Raw genomic sequence first — 19,221 nt, 5'->3', positions numbered from 1 at the left:
TTGGTAGAGTTCTTCCTTTGCAGTTCAGACTCCTGGTCCAACTGGACAGTGAAGAGTTCTGCTTGGACTTTCTGCACTTGCGGCAGAACCTATCTGCAGCTTTGTCTTTGGTTTACTCAACAGCGACTTGGAGCAGGACCTGGAGTGGGAGCAAACCGTAACTTGGAGCAGATAGGCTGTTTGGGATGACTGGTACCTTCTTCTCCACTCTGTAATAGCCTTTGAGTGCATCAGGGACTGTTTTTCAGATAAATTCAAACTGTGTCCACTCATAGCTGCCATAGATAGACATTGTGCGGACATCTTTCCTCCAGTTGCAGTATGGTTTGAGGCCTGTGATTTTTGGAAGACATATTTACCTATCACACATTCTTTGAAAATGTAATTTTGTCATTGGTGAAAACTGACAAATCTGGAAATGAAGCCTACGGTGCCAGTATATACCTACATGTCGTCACTACCTAAGGCTGTATGGTCACTGCAAAGTCAGAGCTGCCTCCTCCCTGCACACAGGAGCAGTTGCTTTGAAAAAGTTAAGAACAAGTCTTGCGCCTTGGAATATTCACAAAGTGAGGAATCTGTAGTTAAAAGTATCAAAGAGAAGTACTATTTTGCTCAGGAGTGACACTACTGTTGTTTAGATCAACTTTACATTTGATTGGGTAGTGCTTCTAATCAATGTATAGTGAGAACGGCATTGATAACACCGTAGCAAATTAAAAAACAGACACGTTACTTTGGTAATAGCTTTGTAATTGTGAACTTTAAATCGCAGGCAACTCTTCCTGAAGGCTCAGCTACTTTAATATTCTAATTTAAGATGGTCACTTTGTCATCATGTTGACATGGTGAACATCTTAGAGGAGGGTAAGTGACAGAGGAGATAAGCTCCCATTTCACCACCGTAAAATCATCATTGCAAAATGTGCAACTTTCAACACTTTTGTAGGCTAATACAAACTGTTAAATAGGCCACACAAGCAATGGCTAAAGGGGGATTACCCAAAGCCCTCTGTCTGTATTTGTGTGGGTTAGTGACAAGGGCTCTAATATATAGCTTAAACTCTCTGTAGTCAGGTTAAATAAGTTAGTTTACGTAAAACATTGTAGGACTGCATGGAAATCTCACAGGATTCAAATACACAGTTTTCTTGATTCTGTGCTTAAGGGTCTAGGGATTCATATATTCATGTAATGATTATGTTTAGTAATCCTGAAGCCAATTCACAGTGCTAAATTCATCAAATACTGTTACACGGAGTACACGCCGTCCACAAATGCCCATCTAGGAGGTTTCATCTGTGCATTCCACTGTCAAAGCGGCTTAAAAGGCTCTGTTCCTTTGGCTTTGCGCATGGTGCAGAGAGTTTTACTTTGCTTCCCACCTTCACTGGTGGGCCATAGAGTGATATCTGTGTGTGTGCAACATGGTCACTTTTGCTCAGGTTTATCCATAGTTTAGCCTCTTGGTTTTCAATTTGTTTTGAGTTGTCAATCGTCCTTGTTGTGGGAGCCTGTGTAGACAGATCTTGCAGTCAACTGCACCAGTGCTCCTGGCTTTCATGATAGTTTTATTTGGAAGCCTGGAACAATACCCATGCATACCATCAATGGGAAGTTCGTGTTCTTGAAGACAAAATGCATTTGCAGAGTGAAAAAAAACTTGAAATGATAATACAGCAACATTTTTTACTTTCTGAGCAGTTGCAAAGGCAACTAACTAGACTTGAGGGTCATAGAAGGACATGTAATCTAAATCATGTATCCCTTCATTAACATCTCGTTTTTAAACCTGTTCAACCACATGCAGTTCAACCATTCAGATATTTTACAGACACTGAGAACCCTCCCATACTCCAAAATACCATACACCTCCCAAATCAACAGTATTGTGCCCCCAAAATCAATGGTTGAGAAATGTATTACGCACCACAGCAGGAGCAGAAGGCATAAGCATAGGCCCGCCGATGTTCAAATGGAATAAATCAACACTCTATACCTCTGTCTGTAAAAAGGCAATGTAACAGTAAATTACAACCTTATATTCACCAATGTTAAAAGTCTTCTCAAGGAACTATACTACCAGAAGGTTGAGACTAGGATTACACTTGCAACTGCAGACCCAACACAAAATATCATGCAGAAACAGAAAACAAATTACGTGCCCTACATTTTATCACAGAACCTCGGGTCTATTTTAAAAAACAAAGCAGAAGTCCCCTTGATATACAGCAACATTTTTCAGTGGCAGGATGCAGACACCAGAATTCAAGAAAAAGACACTTTACATTTCTTAAAATGAACACTTGTGTTACTCAAAAAGATCGTGAATACTAGCTCAAGTAAGCATGCAAAGGTGTACACAGCCAATCAAATTTAATGCCCCGACCAAGGCACCTGGGAAATTCAAGAGTCAAGTCTAGGGGTGTGCTGAAGCGCAGGCATCTTTGCTCTCCTGAAAAGAGCCACACAGTCGGGCCCCTTCCCTACCTTGCAGACAACTCACCAACCAGGTAGCACTGAGCATGCTCATAATAGAGTAGACTGGATAAAGTTTACCTCCCGACTTTTGAGGGGGAGAGGAAATGACTACCCACTCCTCTTACCAGGCTTCTATTTTTTTCCTCAAACGAAAGGGCATTTTTAGACCCAATACAGAGGGCTGATTCAGGACAGAAAAAAGCTTCAGCTAAGCCAAACACCCGTCCACTCATGTGATATGCAGAAACAGTTTACCATCGAGCCTGTCACTGTCTCTATCTAATTTACAGGAAAGATCCATAAATGTTATCGGAGCAGTTGTGCGAGTAATAACTTCACTGCCACTTTGTTTCGGAAGGCAGCATCAATCATCATGCCATATGTATGTTAATTTTTCAAAAAAGCAAACATATATTTACAGGTGAAGGAGACAACAATACGGTATCACTCCTGTTAAGATATGGTAAAATATTATATATGCACAAAAACTGTAGTTGAAGATTCTGGGAACTGCATGTGCCTCACAGTAGCCTCCGTTGAACAAAAACGTTTATTTTATGGTTCTTTTATCTGGATTGCAAATTTATTTTGCTGTATTTTTTCTAAACTTTGTTCATTGACAGTTTAGTAAAAGAAAGGTATCTAGCATATTGGTGCACTGACATTTCAATAGAGAGGATATGCATCGCACCTCCCAATATATCCTACAAAGACATTCTTCCAACCAACAGCTCAGTTGACGTTTATGAAGGACATAGATGGGCGTGACTGCGGATCGACAGCCCAGATGAAACAAAATAGTTAGAATTATTGTCCCTGTAAGTATTCCATACCCCCCGGATTTTTGTTCATTTTCGGGGGCAATACAGTCCATGATATACCACCATCTCAGACAAAATACACACCAATCCATATCGAGCTTCCCGTCCCCAAGTCGGGCGGCTGCTCTGCCCCTCAGAATCTTGCAATATTACGTTTAGCAACCATGTCTCCAAAAGTCCAACATATTTGTGCCATGCAATTCGGGTCCGTTGCACTCCAGAAGTTGAGGAGACATCTTTTTGCAGAGGCGGTCCTCGAGTCCCCCAGTCACTGCACACATACATGCCACTACCCAGTCCCAAAAGCTTTGCAGCACAGGGCATTCTCAAACAATACAGTAGATCGTGCCCATTTACCCACATCCGTCCTCCCTCTACCCATCTTAAACAATGTAGTAGGACCGTAGTAGGACCGATGTAGTATTTTTAATTGCACCAATCAGATACCCGCTAGTATGGCCACCTCCCATGGAGACGCCAAAGCCTCCGCCCAGTTATTATCTTCCGGCTCCTTAAGGTCTTTGCGATCATTGTTCCCTCGGTGCTACAGTGCATTGGGTGTGTAGCTTAGTAGCTTTTTATGTCGGGGAGGTTGCTTTCCGGGACATGTATTCATCTAATAGGAGATCTTCTAGGGGCGAAGACTCTGGGAGCACTGCTCTCCTCGTAAATACAGTCCTGAGTGCATGGCATACCTGGATATAGCAGTAAACCTTGGTGTGGGCTAGCTGATCGTCACGTTGGAAGTCTGTAGGAAAGTGCCCATTTTTGCCAGGTAAATAATGTGATTTCGACTGAAAGTGCACTGGGTTTCTGCTAACTAGGTCCCCATTGCCAGAGCTCTTTCCTACAACTGTACAATTGTTCCCCCAATTGGCAAAACATTTAGCACCCCTCTGTAAGTCCGTAGTAAATGGTACTCTGGTATCTAAGGCCGGAGGTACTAAAGAGGGTCCCAAAGGGCTGCAGCACAAATTGTGCCACCCTAGGGTGCCCCTCACTAGGCACTTTCAAGACTGCCATTGCAGGCTGCTTGTCTTGGTGCAGACAACAACATAGCACACATTCCGGTGTGCCAGGTCCCCTACCACTGCATGTAATATTTGTATGCCACAACTACAGCCGGCCTAACAGCCCTAGTGCATGGTGCTGAATATTACATGTGAGGTAATACCTGCATGAGCAGATATGCCCTGTGCTGTCCTATTACTGCCAGTAAAAGTGTCCAGGGAAGCCATCTTAAGACATGTGTTGGACACTGGTAAAAACGAGTTCCCCAGCTACATGACGGCTTCACTAAAAGTAGGGATGTTTGGTATCAAACACCCTTGTATTCATAAACCCACACTGATGCCATGCCTAAATCACAAGTTGTACCCTAGGTGCATTTACCAATTGGTACTGGGCCACCTTATCAGACCCTGTAACTCAGGGCATAGGTGTACCCAGGGCCTACCAGGGGCTGAAGCATGTATTATGCCACCCCTGGCTGGCCTCCTAAATTTGACACAACTGGCTGCATGACAGCTGGGGCAAAGTCGTGTAATCACCCTTTGCTGTAGATATAGTATACCTATATCTTTTTTTTTTTGTAAATTTCTTTTTATTGTTGCATCATACGGATCATCAAGAAAAGCAGTGTGGCAATCCGGGGGGGGCGTCAACATTCCGCAACCCCCGGTTATACGCAACTTTTGAACACAGTAGCATACGTTATTTATCATGATAAGATCATTTCGTGTTCCAACTTTTCACCCCAAACCCCCCCCTCCCAACTTTCACACTGAACATCCCCGGGCAACTGAGAGGCCTCTATCCGAGGTCCCCCTTCCCGCCCTTCACCTCCCCCCCCCCCCAAACAGCTCGTCCCCCAAACCTCCCCCCACCCCCCGGATCTCATGTCTTCCACACCCCACATGGCAGAAGCCGTAAGCATTAGTTCGACTCATCCTCCGGGTCCTCCAGGTTCAACAGGTGCAAAACATTCGTACATGGGACCGCCTCAGTGGGTCATACCGTAACCCTCAATTTCCCCCCCCCCCCTCCACAGTGCACCCCCCTATTCGAGTCCGTGATAGTGCCTCCACTTGGCCCATATTTTACGAAATTTCCTCGGGCACCCCCTCGCTTTATACGTAACCCTCTCAGCTGCCATGTACATGTCTAAGCCTCGCCTCCAGTCATCCAGAGTCGGCCGTCCTGGTGCCCCCCACATTCTAGCTATATCTCTCTTGGCGACTACCAGCGCCAACAACAGGAAGATAAGTGAGTATCGTGTGACATCCACCTCAGTCGACAAGCCCAGGAGTGCCAGCCTAGGGTCCCTGGGGACGCCAACCTCCAGAACTGCTGATAATTCTGTGAAGACCTCATTCCAGTACCCCTGAATCACGGAACAAATCCAAATAATATGGTAAAAATCACCCTGAGGATGTTGGCACCTCAGGCAGGAGGCATCAGCGGCCCTCCCCATCCGGAAGAGTCATGTCCTATCAAAGTAGGCCCTGTGGAGAACCTTGAATTGGATGAGGCGAAGCCGTGATTTGATGGCCACCTCCCTAGGGTGCATGAGGATGAGTTCCCAATCCAGGGTTTCAAACGTGCCCACATCACCCTCCCATCTCTCCCTCAAGGCCTGTAGGTCACCTAGCATATTGTTTGTCAGTGTTTTGTAGATCATGGATACCGCCCCTCTGTGTATCCGCTCCTGGAGCAGGCGCCCCTCAAGTGGTGCATACTGGGGAATGTCAGTAAGGGAGATGCTCTGTGCGCCCCACGCATGTCGCAATTGCAGGTATCGGAAGTATTGTGTGTTATGAAGACCAAAGTCCTGTTGCAGTGCCTGGAAGGTTTTCAGCTCCCCCCTCGCCACGACATCCCCGATCGTAGAGATGCCAATGTCATCCCACTGTTTGAAACCCCTCAGTTTGTGGAGTTCGGTCAGCCAGCTGCAGGACCACAGGGGGGTTTGCCGGGTGGGTCTGTTTTGCCATCCCATTTTCACCGTAGCTCTACGCCACGCCGTTAGGGTGATTCTAGTTGCCGGGAGAAGCCTGCGACCCCCCTTACCCCCGTATAGGAAGTGTAGCACCGTCTTTGCTCCCCATTTGGATTTTTCTAGCGCATAGGTCGGGTGATCTGCGGGGGCATGTATCCACTCGTTGACCGGGGCCAGGTGTTCAGCCCAGTAGTATGCCTCTAAGTTGGGTAGCGAGATGCCCCCGCTGTATTGGTGCCGCTGCAAAGTCGTTAGTGCCACTCTCGGTTGTTTCCCCAGCCACAGGAAGGAGCGGAGGTCAGCGTGTATTTTCGATGTAGTTGCAGCTGGCAGCGGGTAATATTCGTTTTGGAGGGCGTATAAGAATTTTGGTAAAAGGATCATTTTATACAGGGCGGCCCTGCCCAGGATGGTGAGTGGGAGTTGTCGCCATCGCTCCATTTCCGCCTTCGCGGCCACCAGGATCCTGTCAATGTTAGCAGTATAGGAACGACGGGCGTCTCGGGTGATGAAAACCCCCAGATATCGGAAGCCCTCTGTGGTGTGCAGGAGCTGTTCGGGCAAGCACTCCCCCCTAGGGGCCCCCTGAGGATCGTAAATGACCGATTTGTGCCAGTTAATGGTATGGCCGGCCACTGCCCCGAAGTCTCCCAGCTCCTTAAATAGGGCAGGGATAGTCCTAGTCGGCTCCGTGATGTACAATAAAACGTCATCAGCGTAGAGGGAGATTTTCTCCTGGTCCGCGTCCGACTCCCCCCAGTGAAACCCCCTCACGTCCCGGTTGCATCGAATGCGAATCGCCAGGATTTCAATCGTGAGGGTGAAAAGCAGTGGGGATAGCGGGCACCCCTGTCTCGTCCCCCGCTCTATCGCAAACTCTCTGGATAGCCTTCCATTGACCCTCACCTTCGCTCTGGGGTTCGAATAGAGCAGCTTCACCCATCCTAAGAACTTAGGCCCTAACCCAAAGCGTTCGAGCGTGCCCATCAAGAAGGGCCAATGTACCGCGTCGAACGCCTTCTCCGCGTCCAGGGAGAGGAACCAATGGGGTTCATCCCTGTCACATACCTCCTGGAGCCAATTGTGGGTTCGCCGTAAGTTGAGTTTGGTGGCCCTATCCGGGAGAAACCCAGATTGGTCCGGGTGCACTAGATCTGGAATGACCTGTCGTAGGCGTCGCGCCAAAATAGTGGCCAACAGTTTGGTCTCGATATTAAGGAGGGAGATTGGGCGGTAGGAGGAGCACTCCTCCCTGGGTTTATCCTCCTTATAAATTGGGACTATGGTGGCTAGGGTCAAATCTGGCGGGAGCCGCCCGGCATCAAACGCCTCGACGAGCAATCCCTGCAGGTGGCGCGAGAGGAGGTCTCCCGTCCGTTTGAAAAATTCCGCCGGAAAACCGTTGGGGCCCGGCACCTTCCCAGGTTTCAAAAGCGCCAGCGCCTCCGTAATTTCGTTAAGTGATAAGTCTGCCTCCAGGGTCTCACAATCCTCGGGGGTCAACTGCGGGATTTCCATATCTCCCAGATAGGCCCGCACTACCTCCGCTCCCCCTAGGTCTCTAGCCCGATAAAAATTCTCAAAGTAGGCCGCGAAGGCCTCCGCCACGGAGTCATCTGTGGACGCCCGCGCGCCCCCTTGGAGCCTGATCTCGTCCACCCACCTAGCAGCTCTCTCCCGCCTACTCAGCCAGGCCATAAGTTTCCCTGATTTATCACCCACATCGTAGAGACGGTGTAGGGTGGCCAAAGCCTGCGTGCGTGCCTCGTTCGTTGCCAATTCCCTGTGAACCTTCTGGGCGTCGAGCAGTTTCCTAAGGTCCAACTCACTCCCCGTGCTATGGTATTCGGTCTCTAGAGACAGTATGGTCGCCTCCCCAGTTGCAATTGCCTCATCACGCTTCCTCCGAGCCTCACCCACCCTAGATTGGAAGCGATCCCTCAGGACCGTTTTCATGGCCTCCCACAACGTAACCCTGGACTGTACGGAGCCCTCATTTTCCGCCACATACACTCGGATATCCGCCCTAATGCCTCCCAGAATTTCAGGCGTCTGTATGTCCCATGCCGACATGTGCCAGCGGGCCCGTCTGCCACCCCCGTCCCGCCCTATGTGTGCAAGCAGAGGTGAGTGATCTGAAATGCCCCTCGCCCTATACTCAGCCTGGTCCCCCAACGATAGCTCCTGTCTCGAGGTGAAGATGTAATCTAATCTTGAGAAGACTTTGTGTGCCCCGGAGAAGAAAGAGTATTCGGTCTGTGTGGGGTGGAGCCATCTCCAAACATCAGTGAGGCCAAGCGTGTCCATCTGACTTGCCAGTGCCGTGTCTGTTGTTACTGCATGGGTGTTGCCGGACCTATCTCGTGCCGTGCACATCACATCGTTGAAATCCCCACCTATAATTTGGACCGTATCAGCCGTGTGCAGTAGTATGTTAGTGATCTCCTGCAGTGTGCGCGCCTGAAGTTTGGGTGGGGCATAGACCGACAGTAGCGTATACCTGCGCCTCCTCCAGGTCCCCTGCACCCCCGCGTACGTCCCCTGGGGATCTAACCATGTGCGCGTGGAGGTGAAAGGGGTCGTTTTCCTGATGAGTATGGCCGTGCCCCGTGAGTCCGTGGTGTACCCCGCGTGTGCTAGTACTACGTATTGGCCCCGTGCCAGAAAGGCGCACTTGTTCCCTCTCAAATGCGTTTCCTGTAGGAAGATAATGTCTGGCGCTGTTCGTTTAATGTAGGCCGTGACCAGGCCTCTCTTGATTTTGGAGCCCAGGCCGTTCACGTTCCAAGTGAGCACCTTCACCCCGGGCCCATCTCGAGATGGTTCAGTTAGTGTACCTGCCATTGTGTTGCCTGATGTGAGAAGTGCGGCCCCCCCAGACTCCGCTGCTTGGGCCATGTGTATAGCGATAGGATAAGCGCACCCCAGGGCATGGGGCCGAGTAGTCGGGCACACATTTGCAATGATGGAACCACACCTTTCTCCGGACTTCTAAGCATGACTCCCCCCGCAACCCCCCCAAGAACAACCAAACAACATAAACAAACCCCCATCCCCCCCACCCCCACCCCACCTACGCCACCCGGCCATCCCGCCCGTGCAACCATCGACGGTTCAGGATACCAGGGAGCAAGGTCTGTCGCCCACCCTCCAAACAAAACCCACCTAGTGGGTACCTAGTTGTCCAAAGTCACGTTGCAGTACGGAGTGTTTCCACCCCTCAGAGCAAAGCAAAAAAGTACCTGTGCGTCCCCGGCAGGGGGACTGCCAAAACAGATTCTCAGGTCCTTAGCCCCTCAGGAATGCGAATCTTGTGTCTCAGGATCAGTACCTTCCACGGCGTGTGGCCCACCCTGTTCCAAGTCGTGGATGGCCACGGCCAGTGGGTGGAGGGACGGTTCCGTGCGGTCTTCCGCGTCCGATGCAGACACTTCTCCCTCGTGGTCCGCGCCATTGCCAGACCCGTTCAGCAGACACCGGAATCTTGATCCCCTTTCTGGGTCCCGTGCCGCTGCGTCGCCTGCGTCTCCCGTTCTCCCACCAGCGGTACCCTGGCGCGATGGATACGGGTTCCGTTGAGATTTCCTGTCCACTCGCTGTTGGCGAGAGCGCTGCGATCCACTGCGAGCACGTTCGAAGTTAGCTGCCGCGAGCTCCTCCCGGATCCTACGACCTTCCTCTTCCGCCTCTCTCAGCAAGGGCCGTTCCTCTAGCCAGTGCCAGGCCTCCTCCGGTCGAGCAAAGAAAAGCGATTTTCCCTTATAAAGAACCTTGAGTTTGGCGGGAAAGAGAAGCATGTACGATATGTTCAGGGACCGCAACTTAGCCTTTACAGTATCATAGGAGCGCCTCTGCTTCTGCACATCCTGGCTATAATCGGGGAATATCATCACAACCGTGTTCTCAAACTTAAGTTCCCCCATTTTCCGGGCCTCCCTCAGGATAAGGTCTCTGTCCGCATAATTCAGAAATCGAGCAATTATCGGGCGGGGTCTCGCTCCCTCCGGAGGCCTAGCCAGGAGCGCCCTGTGCGCTCTCTCGATCAGGAAGCACGAAGAGAAGGGTGCCTGTGGAAACATGGTCCTGAGCCAGGAGTGGAGGAAGGCCGCCGTATCGTTCTTCTCGATTCCCTCCCTCAGGCCCACGAAGCGCAGGTTGTTTCGGCGGGCTCTGTTCTCCGCATCGTCCACCCGCCACAGTAGTTGTCTGTGGGAGGCCTGTAGTTCCGCCATATCTTTCTTCAGTGAGGAAACAGACTCCTCCGTCTCCGTAATCCTGGTCTCTGTTGCGCCCACGCGGTCCGATAAGTTCCGAAGGTCTTGACGCAGCAGTAGGACTTCTGATCCCACCTCTCCAATCTTCGTTTCAAGGGCAGCTCTGGAGTCCTGAATATCAGTCCTGGAGGCCTGGATCGCCTCCAGGAGCATGGCGGTGTCCGCATGCGTGTCCCGCGCCCCTGCGGCCATATCCTTGGGGGTCCGGGTGGTGGTGAAGGACTCAATGGACCCCTGCCTGGTGGAGCGCTGTGGCGGGTTCCCTTTACCCATTCTGAACCCCGGGGGGGGGGGGGGGGGGGGCCCAATGCCCGCAGTCCGGCCGCCGGGAGACCGGCTCAGTGTTGCCCCCGAGGCTGACCCCCGGGTCTCGCCAAACTCCGCTACGATGTCCCCACCTCCGCTACTTCCAGGCGTCGCGGGCCAGGCACCTCCCCCCGAGCCAGGCCGTCACCGGGTCCCCTCGTGTCTCAGGGGGAATAGGGAGGCAAGATGACGGATTGCGCCCGTGTGGCACCGGGGTCCGGGATTCCCACTAGGGCTCCGTGTGTAGAGGCGGTGGGGGGGGGGGGGGGAGGGGGGGGGGGGGGGACTACCACCCCACAGCCCCGTGCAGGCCCCGGCGGGACAGCGTTGCGCTCAGGCGCGTAGTATACCTATATCTAACCCTAAAATGGACACACAGATTCCTATCAGTCACTCCTATGGCAGGCCTTAACAATCCTGAAGGCAGAGTGCTTGGAATCGTGTGAGATGGTGCTCTGGAATGAGCTGAGCCTGTCTGCAGCTTGCGGAACCAAGTCCTAATAGCTGTTCCATGATATCGCATACCATATACTCTTAAGTGCATTATAATCCTCGCGGTTAAATGCTATCTTTGGTATTGCTTTATCAAAACATGTCGAGTAAGGTGTCATACGAATTGGAATACTAACCCCTCGCCAATTCTGGCGACGGGGTTAGCATTCCACCCTTCTAGAGGGACACGACATGTATGTAACTGTGAACCCCGGTTAAAGTTAACTGAAGCCTCAGCTCCACAAAATGGATGCTGCCACCACAGACACGAGTCTGACCCCCTGCAGCTGGGAGTCCTTCCAGCGAGGGGAGCCTGGACAAAGGGTTTCCTGTCGAGGGCGGTGCTAGCACCGTCCCATTCAGAGTTTTGTGTATCCTGGGTAGGCAGGGCTTTACAGGAAGGTGACTGCTGAGTGGCACCCCGGTGCTCACTATGCATAGGCCGGTCAGAACCAGTTCCAGGGGCACACCAGCCCCTGGCCTGGGGAAAGTCCGGCATGGGAGAGGGGTGTAACCACCCCCCTCCTAGTCCCACCCATAGGCAGGACCTAGTCACCGGGTCAGCCCCCATTTTAGTATAAAGATAGGAGCGGGCCCCCTGTTCAAATTAGATCATCTTTGGAATCAAGACACGACTTTCTGCGAAAGGACATCAAGATTTCTTCTTCAAGATTCTCCCTTGTGGCTAAGGAGTAGTCACCCTGCATCAAGCGGGCACCATCCTAAGAACACTGCGGTCTGCTGCAAGTCCTTCCTCCGGAATCCGACGACCCAGCTCGACGAGACCCGGCTTCCCTGGCACCTCTGACCTCTACTCACCTCTACAGCAAAGCTGAGAACTGTGAGTGCGACGAGACCTCGAGGGACCGACGATCGCCAAGACTGCACGACTTCTTTGCAACAAGCCCACCGAGTCTTCCACTGGTGAGTGCTTTGGGGTCCGAGAAGCCCCAACCCTGAGCAGCTCCAGCACCGAAGATCAGCCCTCCACGATCTGCGTGGGGCCCTTCTGCTTTTGCCTGCTCACCGCGTTGTTTGGCTACTAGCCGGCTGGCTTGTGGCCTTCTTAACGACGCCCGACGACATCACTGCTGCTGGTCTGGTTGCTCCAGACTGGCCCTTGCTTCCTTCTTCAAGAGAGGCACCCCGGACCCTCCTGGTCCACTCCAGACGCCATTTTGAGTCCACCGCATAGGCTTGAATTTGCCAAGGCTTTGTTGCCCAATCCTGGGTCCAGCAACGCCGACAGCTTCATCCATCGTGGGACAGCTCGCTCCTCCATCCTGGTCGCCGACAACGCCTCCTGGTCCGTGAGATCTGTGAGCACAGCGTCACCCACTCACCTAGTCGAGGTGACTACCATCCGGTGCCCTCCTGGTGCCACCTGACTACTGGCTAGTAGTCACGAACTTGGTCCCCTCTGCTTTCAGGTGTCTTCTATCATCGATCCAGGCTTGGATCCATCGAACTTTCTTCACTGGTCGCCTGCCAGCAACTTCTTTCTTCCAGGCTCCTGGTCCGTCTACGAGGATTCCCGACGTCTTTTGAGACCTATGCAGCTGCAGCCCCTGGGCTAGGTAACTTCGGCATTTCGGTGCCCCAGCATAGCCTCACTATCCAAGGGTCAGGATCCACTTTCGTTTTCCTCCTACCAGGTCGGGTTCGCCGAGAACACTAACTTTCTGAAATCTAGCTACCATAGACTTTCTCCCGCATCCCGCGTGAGAGTGCACACTCTGCACCCGAGTCCCCTAGGCCTCCTAGAAGTAATCTGAAGATTCTATAGTCAAGACCTAGCGATTCCAAAGCCTATTAGTACTGTACTTACCTGCTAGTAATTTCGCATTCCACTTTCAGAGTATATGGTTTTCCGTGCCCCTCGGGCATTTGTATATACTGTGCTAACTTAAGTATTTTCGTAAGAGTTTGGTTTTGTGCTTAGTACCCTGTCCTCATAAAGAGTACAGGGCTGTTGTGATTTTAATAAATACACTGTTTATTTTCATAACACTTGTGTGGTGTCCTTTCACTGGGTATTCAAGGGGTACTTGTGTGGTATAACAGCTGGCTTAACACGCCCTCTCGAGTCTTTAGCCTTAGACTGCTCGAATCCATGCTACTAGGATAGCTGGTCTATAAAGTTGACTTACAACCAATCATCAATAAGGGTTGTTTGGACTGATACAAAGTGCTCACTAGAATAGTGAACATTATATATCAGGCCAACTTCTCACAGGAGGGGATACCAAGCCGTGCAAAAGCAGAGAGGACCCGGTACTTGGTACGAAAGGGACGTGCGTTTTTCACTGTGGGCGACGCTCAAATGGAGGTCTTAACTTACTAAGGTTGGACTACAGATAATAGGTCAGGGCGTGTAGAAGGCTGTGCAGTGGATACTTTTAAGAGCCTGCCCTAATTATATTATTCTCCAATGTCAACTGAACTACGCAATTGAGGACCAGATTGCCAACAGACTACCGGGGTGTCATTTAAACAACATCAGGACTATATAATTTGGAACCCACCTGTGAGACCGTAGTGACAAGTTGGTAATGTCATCCTCTCCCTGACCAACGACCCCGCTGCCGCCAGAGCCAATCTGCACGAAGGGATGAAAGATGTAGCCGAGTGGATGACGACCAGCCGCCTGAAACTGAACTCAGACAAGACGGAGGTCCTCATCCTGGGCCAATCGCCCTCCGCCTGGGACGACTCCTGGTGGCCCCCCGCCTTGGGCACCGCACCCAAACCGACAGACCACGCACGCAACCTGGGCTTCATCCTGGACTCCTCCCTCTCCATGACCAGGCAAGTCAACGCCGTCTCCTCGGCGTGCTTTAACATCCTACGCATGCTACGGAAGATCTTCTGGTGGATCCCCACCGAGACCAGGAAGACCGTCACCCAGGCCCTCGTCACCAGCCGACTGGACTACGGCAACGCCCTCTACGCCGGTACCACCGCCAAGCTCCAGAAGAGACTCCAGCGGATCCAGAACGCCTCAGCCAGACTCATCCTCGACATCCCACGAAACAGCCACATCTCCGGACACCTGAGAGACCTGCATTGGCTCCCCGTCAACAAAAGAATCACCTTCCGTCTCCTCACCCACGCACACAAAGCCCTTCACGACCAAGGTCCGAGCTACCTCAACAACCGAATCAACTTCTACGCTCCCAAACGCCACCTCCGATCAGCCAGCCTCGCCCTCGCCGCCGCCCCCCGCATCCGAAGAGCGACAACAGAAGGAAGGTCCTTCTCCTACCTGGCCGCCAAGACCTGGAACTCCCTCCCGACCGACCTGCGCCTGACCCAAGACCACCTCTCCTTCAGGAAGAAGCTGAAGACCTGGTTGTTCGCAAGACCACCTCTCCTTCAGGAAGAAGCTGAAGACCTGGTTGTTCGAGCAGTAACGGCACCCCAAACCCCCCCCCCCCGCCCCCAAGCGCCTTGAGATCCTACGGGTAAGTAGTGCGCTCTATAAATGTCTGTGATTGATTGATTGATTGATTGATTGATTGAATGTCGAAAGTTTTTATTACATGCGTGACCAGGCTTGGCCTATACATGGTTCTGTTTTCTATGATACCTACATTCATGCCTTGAAAAAGTCTTTGAAAAAGACGAAACACGTGTCGGCAAGTCGTGTGCTGGGAGTTTTTTTATGAAACGATTAATTTTGAAATAAAGGCTATTGAACAGCAAGAAGACTGATCGTTCTGGAGTCCCAATTTTGGATTGGTATTGTTGATATTGTCATACCCATAAGATGAGACATACATGCAAATGACTGAACAATGAAAGTGGTGTGCTGTAAAAACCCTAGTTTTCTTTTTGTATTTGTTGCACATCTAGGTGTGCTATTAACACCTTTAGGTAGTATGTGTTTATTGCGAATTAAGCACCGGGGTGAATACTTTAACCCTTTCGCTGCTGATGACGAGCTGGGCTCGTCATGGTGCACAGTGGTCGTGTGCTGATGACGAGCCCAGCTCGTCATGAACAATGGGAATTTTAAAGGATCAGCGCAGGAGGAAAATTGCCTTAGCAGCCAAGGTGTTAAGCTGGATATGTATATTCCCACGCCTCTTTACATTGATAAATGTTTGACTATCTAATGAATGTGCGGACATTTCCCTGTTGGGGGGGCACTACTACCTGGAGAAGCGTGGCTCAGTGGTTAGAGTCGGCAGACCCAGAAGCTGAGATCGGCCGTGGACCAGGGTTCGATTCCCCGCCTCGGCGGGTCTCGGGCTCAAAAATTCCACGGAGTCGACAATTCTCGCTCTGGTGCCTACTCAATTCATGGGTTCACACTCTGCGACTCTGGGCAATAGCTTGCTTAATCTCCACTACGGCCCCTCGCGGCGGGATGCCTGGCTTTCACCTTGTGGATACCCGGCCGGGGTATCTCACAGGGGAATACCAGGACGGGTTCCCTAAGCAAGCGTCTTGAGGCCCCTGGGTTAAAGTGCGCTATATAAATCGAAACACATTTACATTTACATTTTACATTTACTACCGGTTTGTATATGCCCCCAGGTGACCCTATGTCCTCAAGCATTGCAAGCCTTTAAACTCCCACCTCACCCTCGTTGGTTCACCCCGACTGGCCTCCTGGCAAGAGCCTACAGCCTCTCTCTGCAGTAACCAAACTCCATTGAAATACAGTGGGCTCCCAATATCGTTTTGCACCCTGCCCCGGATGCCGTCGTGCAGCTGATAGTGTACTGTTGATGCTGCCAGGGATCCCAAACCTGGTGCCACTAGGAGAGTGATAGTGCCTCAGTAGTTTAGAGTTTCTCCTCACATTGGCCCATGACATCCCCCGAGCTGGGCATCTTGGCCAGGCCAAACCATGGAGTAGGTTGGTGAACCTGGCTGATAGCCTGGCTGAAGAGGGTTATCTTGAATCCAGTTGCAAAGTGAGCAAGGGACTCACGTCTGGGCATACCCTGCCAACTTAGGGCAAACAAAGCGATACCAAAGGGGATGATGGACGAAGCGTTTGAGCAAATCTAAGACTCACCCCCAGTCAAATGATCTGGGTTTAATCCATCACCATTCTTTAGCTCACTCCACCACCCCTTTGGTGTCGCTTTGTTCGCCCTAAGTTGGCAGGGTATGCCCAGAAGTGGATCCCTTGCTCACTGGATTCAAGATAGCATGGCTGATGAGGGTTATGAACCCGAAACCGGTCCCAGGATGCTTGTTTCCGGTCCAGGGAAGACCTGGCTTGGCAGTTCGGGCTGGACTGTTCTCATGAGGCACAGGGTCAGACTGATTTGCATATGGCCATGTCTGAACTGGGGTGGTGGAGTGAGCTAAAGAATGATGATGGATTAAACCCAGATCAGTTGACTAGGGATGAGTGTTTGATTTGCTCAAACGCTCCTTCCATCGTCCCCTTTGGTAAAGACAGCATCAAAGCTGAAGTTGTCAGGAATCAGGCCTGTTAAGCGTCTTCCTGGTAATTAGTTGGGCGATACTACAACTTCCGGAATGCAGTTGTGAAGGGGAGGAGCAGCTATTTAACGCCCAGACGCACGCTGGCGAGCGCGCGCAATTCTCGTATCAGAAAACTCCTCTTGGCTGAGAGAGATCTGATCCTGTGGAATACAGCCCTTGCATTGCTGTGTCTGAGCTACGGAGTATTTCCTTGTTTTCGTGTCATTTCTTGATGGTCTGCGGTTTAGGAGTACACCGCTCGGCCGTTCTCAGCGGATTGGATCCTGGTCATGTGAACATTGCTGCAGTCTTCAAGCGTCTAGGGGTGGAACGTTTTTACCGCTAAGACGCTGTGTGGAATCGTGTATTGCCAAAAAGCCAGTCCTTTGTGAAGGGAGCTCTCTGAGGACTATTGTGGGGTCCGGAGGTGAAGCAAAACCTCATATTCTCTGCTTTCCTAGATGTAGGAGTGATTTACCTCGACTTTCGTTTCTTTTCCCAAACATTTCTCCAGGCAACATTTTTTGTTTTCAATTAATTCCCCATGTGGAGCTAAACATTTAGTTGCGCGGAGGCTGGAAGGAACATATATTTTTGGATCAGCATTTTGTTGCTATGAGAAATAGCATTTGCGGAGTGTCTTTTGTTTTAGAAGATAAGATTCAAGTTGTTGCTCTTTTTTTCTCCTATTCCTGAAAACACTGCGTTTGAGACTTTTTATGCAAATCTTGTATTGAGACTTTGGTTATTTTTTTATCCATTTTTCTGATTTGGATGTCTCCATTTTTTGCATTATTTCTATGTAGGAACTGGCATGTATCTGTGTCACAGTGTGTTTCAAATGATATGGAAGGAGGTTTCTGTTTAATCATTTGTTTTGTGCCTTGTAGAACTATTCATCTGATGGAAGATTACCTTTCCTGGTGAATGGAAGATTGGTTGTGTCTTTCGTCATTGACAAAGGTAGAGTTGAGTTATTTAGCGAGATGATATGAGAGTAGTTACTGTGTTTCCATAATCTCATGGTATTGTTCTTTGTCTTTCAGGTTCCCTTTCTCAGCTGTTCCTTACCTACCCTTCCCTCGCTTGATCACCCCAATACTCTGTAATACTGAAATCTGAGTTGGGGATGTCGAGAGATGGACCATTTATTGCATTGCCTAGATTCTGAGAAGTTATCATCTCAAGTTGTATGAGATCCTGGCAGAAGTAAGCAAGATGCTGGAATTGGGAGTCATTGAACCCTCTGAGAGCCACTGGGCCAGCCCAGTTGTCTTAGTCTGCAAACCTCACACCCAAAGTGGAAAAAAAGAGCTGAGGTTTTATATGTACTATAGAGGCTAAATGTTGATGAACAAGACCAACCTGTTACTTTCATTAGCAGGAGGCTACTCCCCATGGAGCATCCTTGGAGTGCCATTGAGAGTAAAGCCATTGCTGTGGTTTGGACCCCGAAGAAGCTGAGGCTACTTCCTTGTTCAAACTGACCAGAGGCCTCTTAGGTGGCTGATGCAAATAAAAGGTGACAACCCCAAACTGCTGAGGTAGTCCATTTAGAAAATTAAGACACTTTGGTAAGGTTAGCTTCATCCTCTTTCGTTTGTCGGGGGGCAATACTGCCTTGAGTGCAGTAAATCTTGGAGGGGTCTACCCGATAATTACATTGGAGACCTGTAGGAAAAGTGCACCTTTGTAGGTCAAGCCTAGCGCAGCGTGCATGCGTTGCCTTAGAATCGCCCTCTTGGAATCACTTCAGCTTCTATAGAAGCTCGTGCGTGTGGTGCTCACACGCTATTGGCCTTTGCGTCTGACTTTAATATGTAATTGGCCAAAGGCGTGTGGATGGCCCAGCTTCTTGGTAAATGCTCTCGGGAGTCAGCAGCGGCGCACAGGGGTCATTTGTTTTGGGTCAGGTTTCATGCACGTCCCCTCCACCCCACCTCTACAAGAGTGTGCGTCACTTTAACTTTCGCAGCCACACTCGTCATTATTAAGGAGGCCCTCAAATGCCTCGAGCGTGGAAACTTAAGTTTTTCTATGACAAGACCCTTCATGGCCACACACCCGGAACAGGTGCAGTGTAGGAGGTATAGCCTCAGTCAGTAAGTGCGGCAACCCAGCTTTGACGCTCTGTCGCAAAAGCGGACCTTGCCGAGTAGGGCTGTCACTCAGAGGCTCGGGAGCCCTGCCCTGACGCTGCCTCCCAGCCCATGTCTCTCTCGGTAGTGACTCCTGGCTCCCTTCCCGTGCCCTGGGTAGACTTGGGGGCATAGGCTACAGGCTCAGCCCACAGGCGGCTCTCAGCTCCCCAGCACAGGCTGCATTTCCAGCCCATTAGGAAAATGAAGCCCTCTCTCCGGTTTACCGAGCGGCTCTTGCCATTTTCTGGAAACCAGAGGCA

General features: G+C 50.9%; 1 protein-coding gene across 2 annotated transcripts in view; it reads right to left on the bottom strand.

Annotated features, from left to right (window-relative positions):
- GRAMD1C (GRAM domain containing 1C) overlaps positions 1 to 19,221 on the bottom strand; it is a 1,543,720-nt gene that overhangs the window by 1,484,390 nt on the left and 40,109 nt on the right. The window contains exon 2 of one of the 2 annotated variants that reach the window (XM_086935588.1): positions 1,931 to 2,005. The exons of the other annotated variant lie outside the window; for it this stretch is intronic. The gene's annotated coding sequence lies outside the window, so the exon portion shown is untranslated. The remainder of the gene's footprint in view (positions 1 to 1,930; positions 2,006 to 19,221) is intronic. 2 annotated transcript variants of the gene reach the window in all.

Source organism: Lissotriton vulgaris, chromosome 8, assembly GCF_964263255.1.
Source record: "Lissotriton vulgaris chromosome 8, aLisVul1.2, whole genome shotgun sequence".
In the NCBI taxonomy this organism is placed as follows: Eukaryota; Metazoa; Chordata; class Amphibia; order Caudata; family Salamandridae; genus Lissotriton; species Lissotriton vulgaris.
The sequence above is the reverse complement of the archived record's forward strand: the minus strand, read 5'-3'. Positions and strand labels throughout refer to the sequence as shown.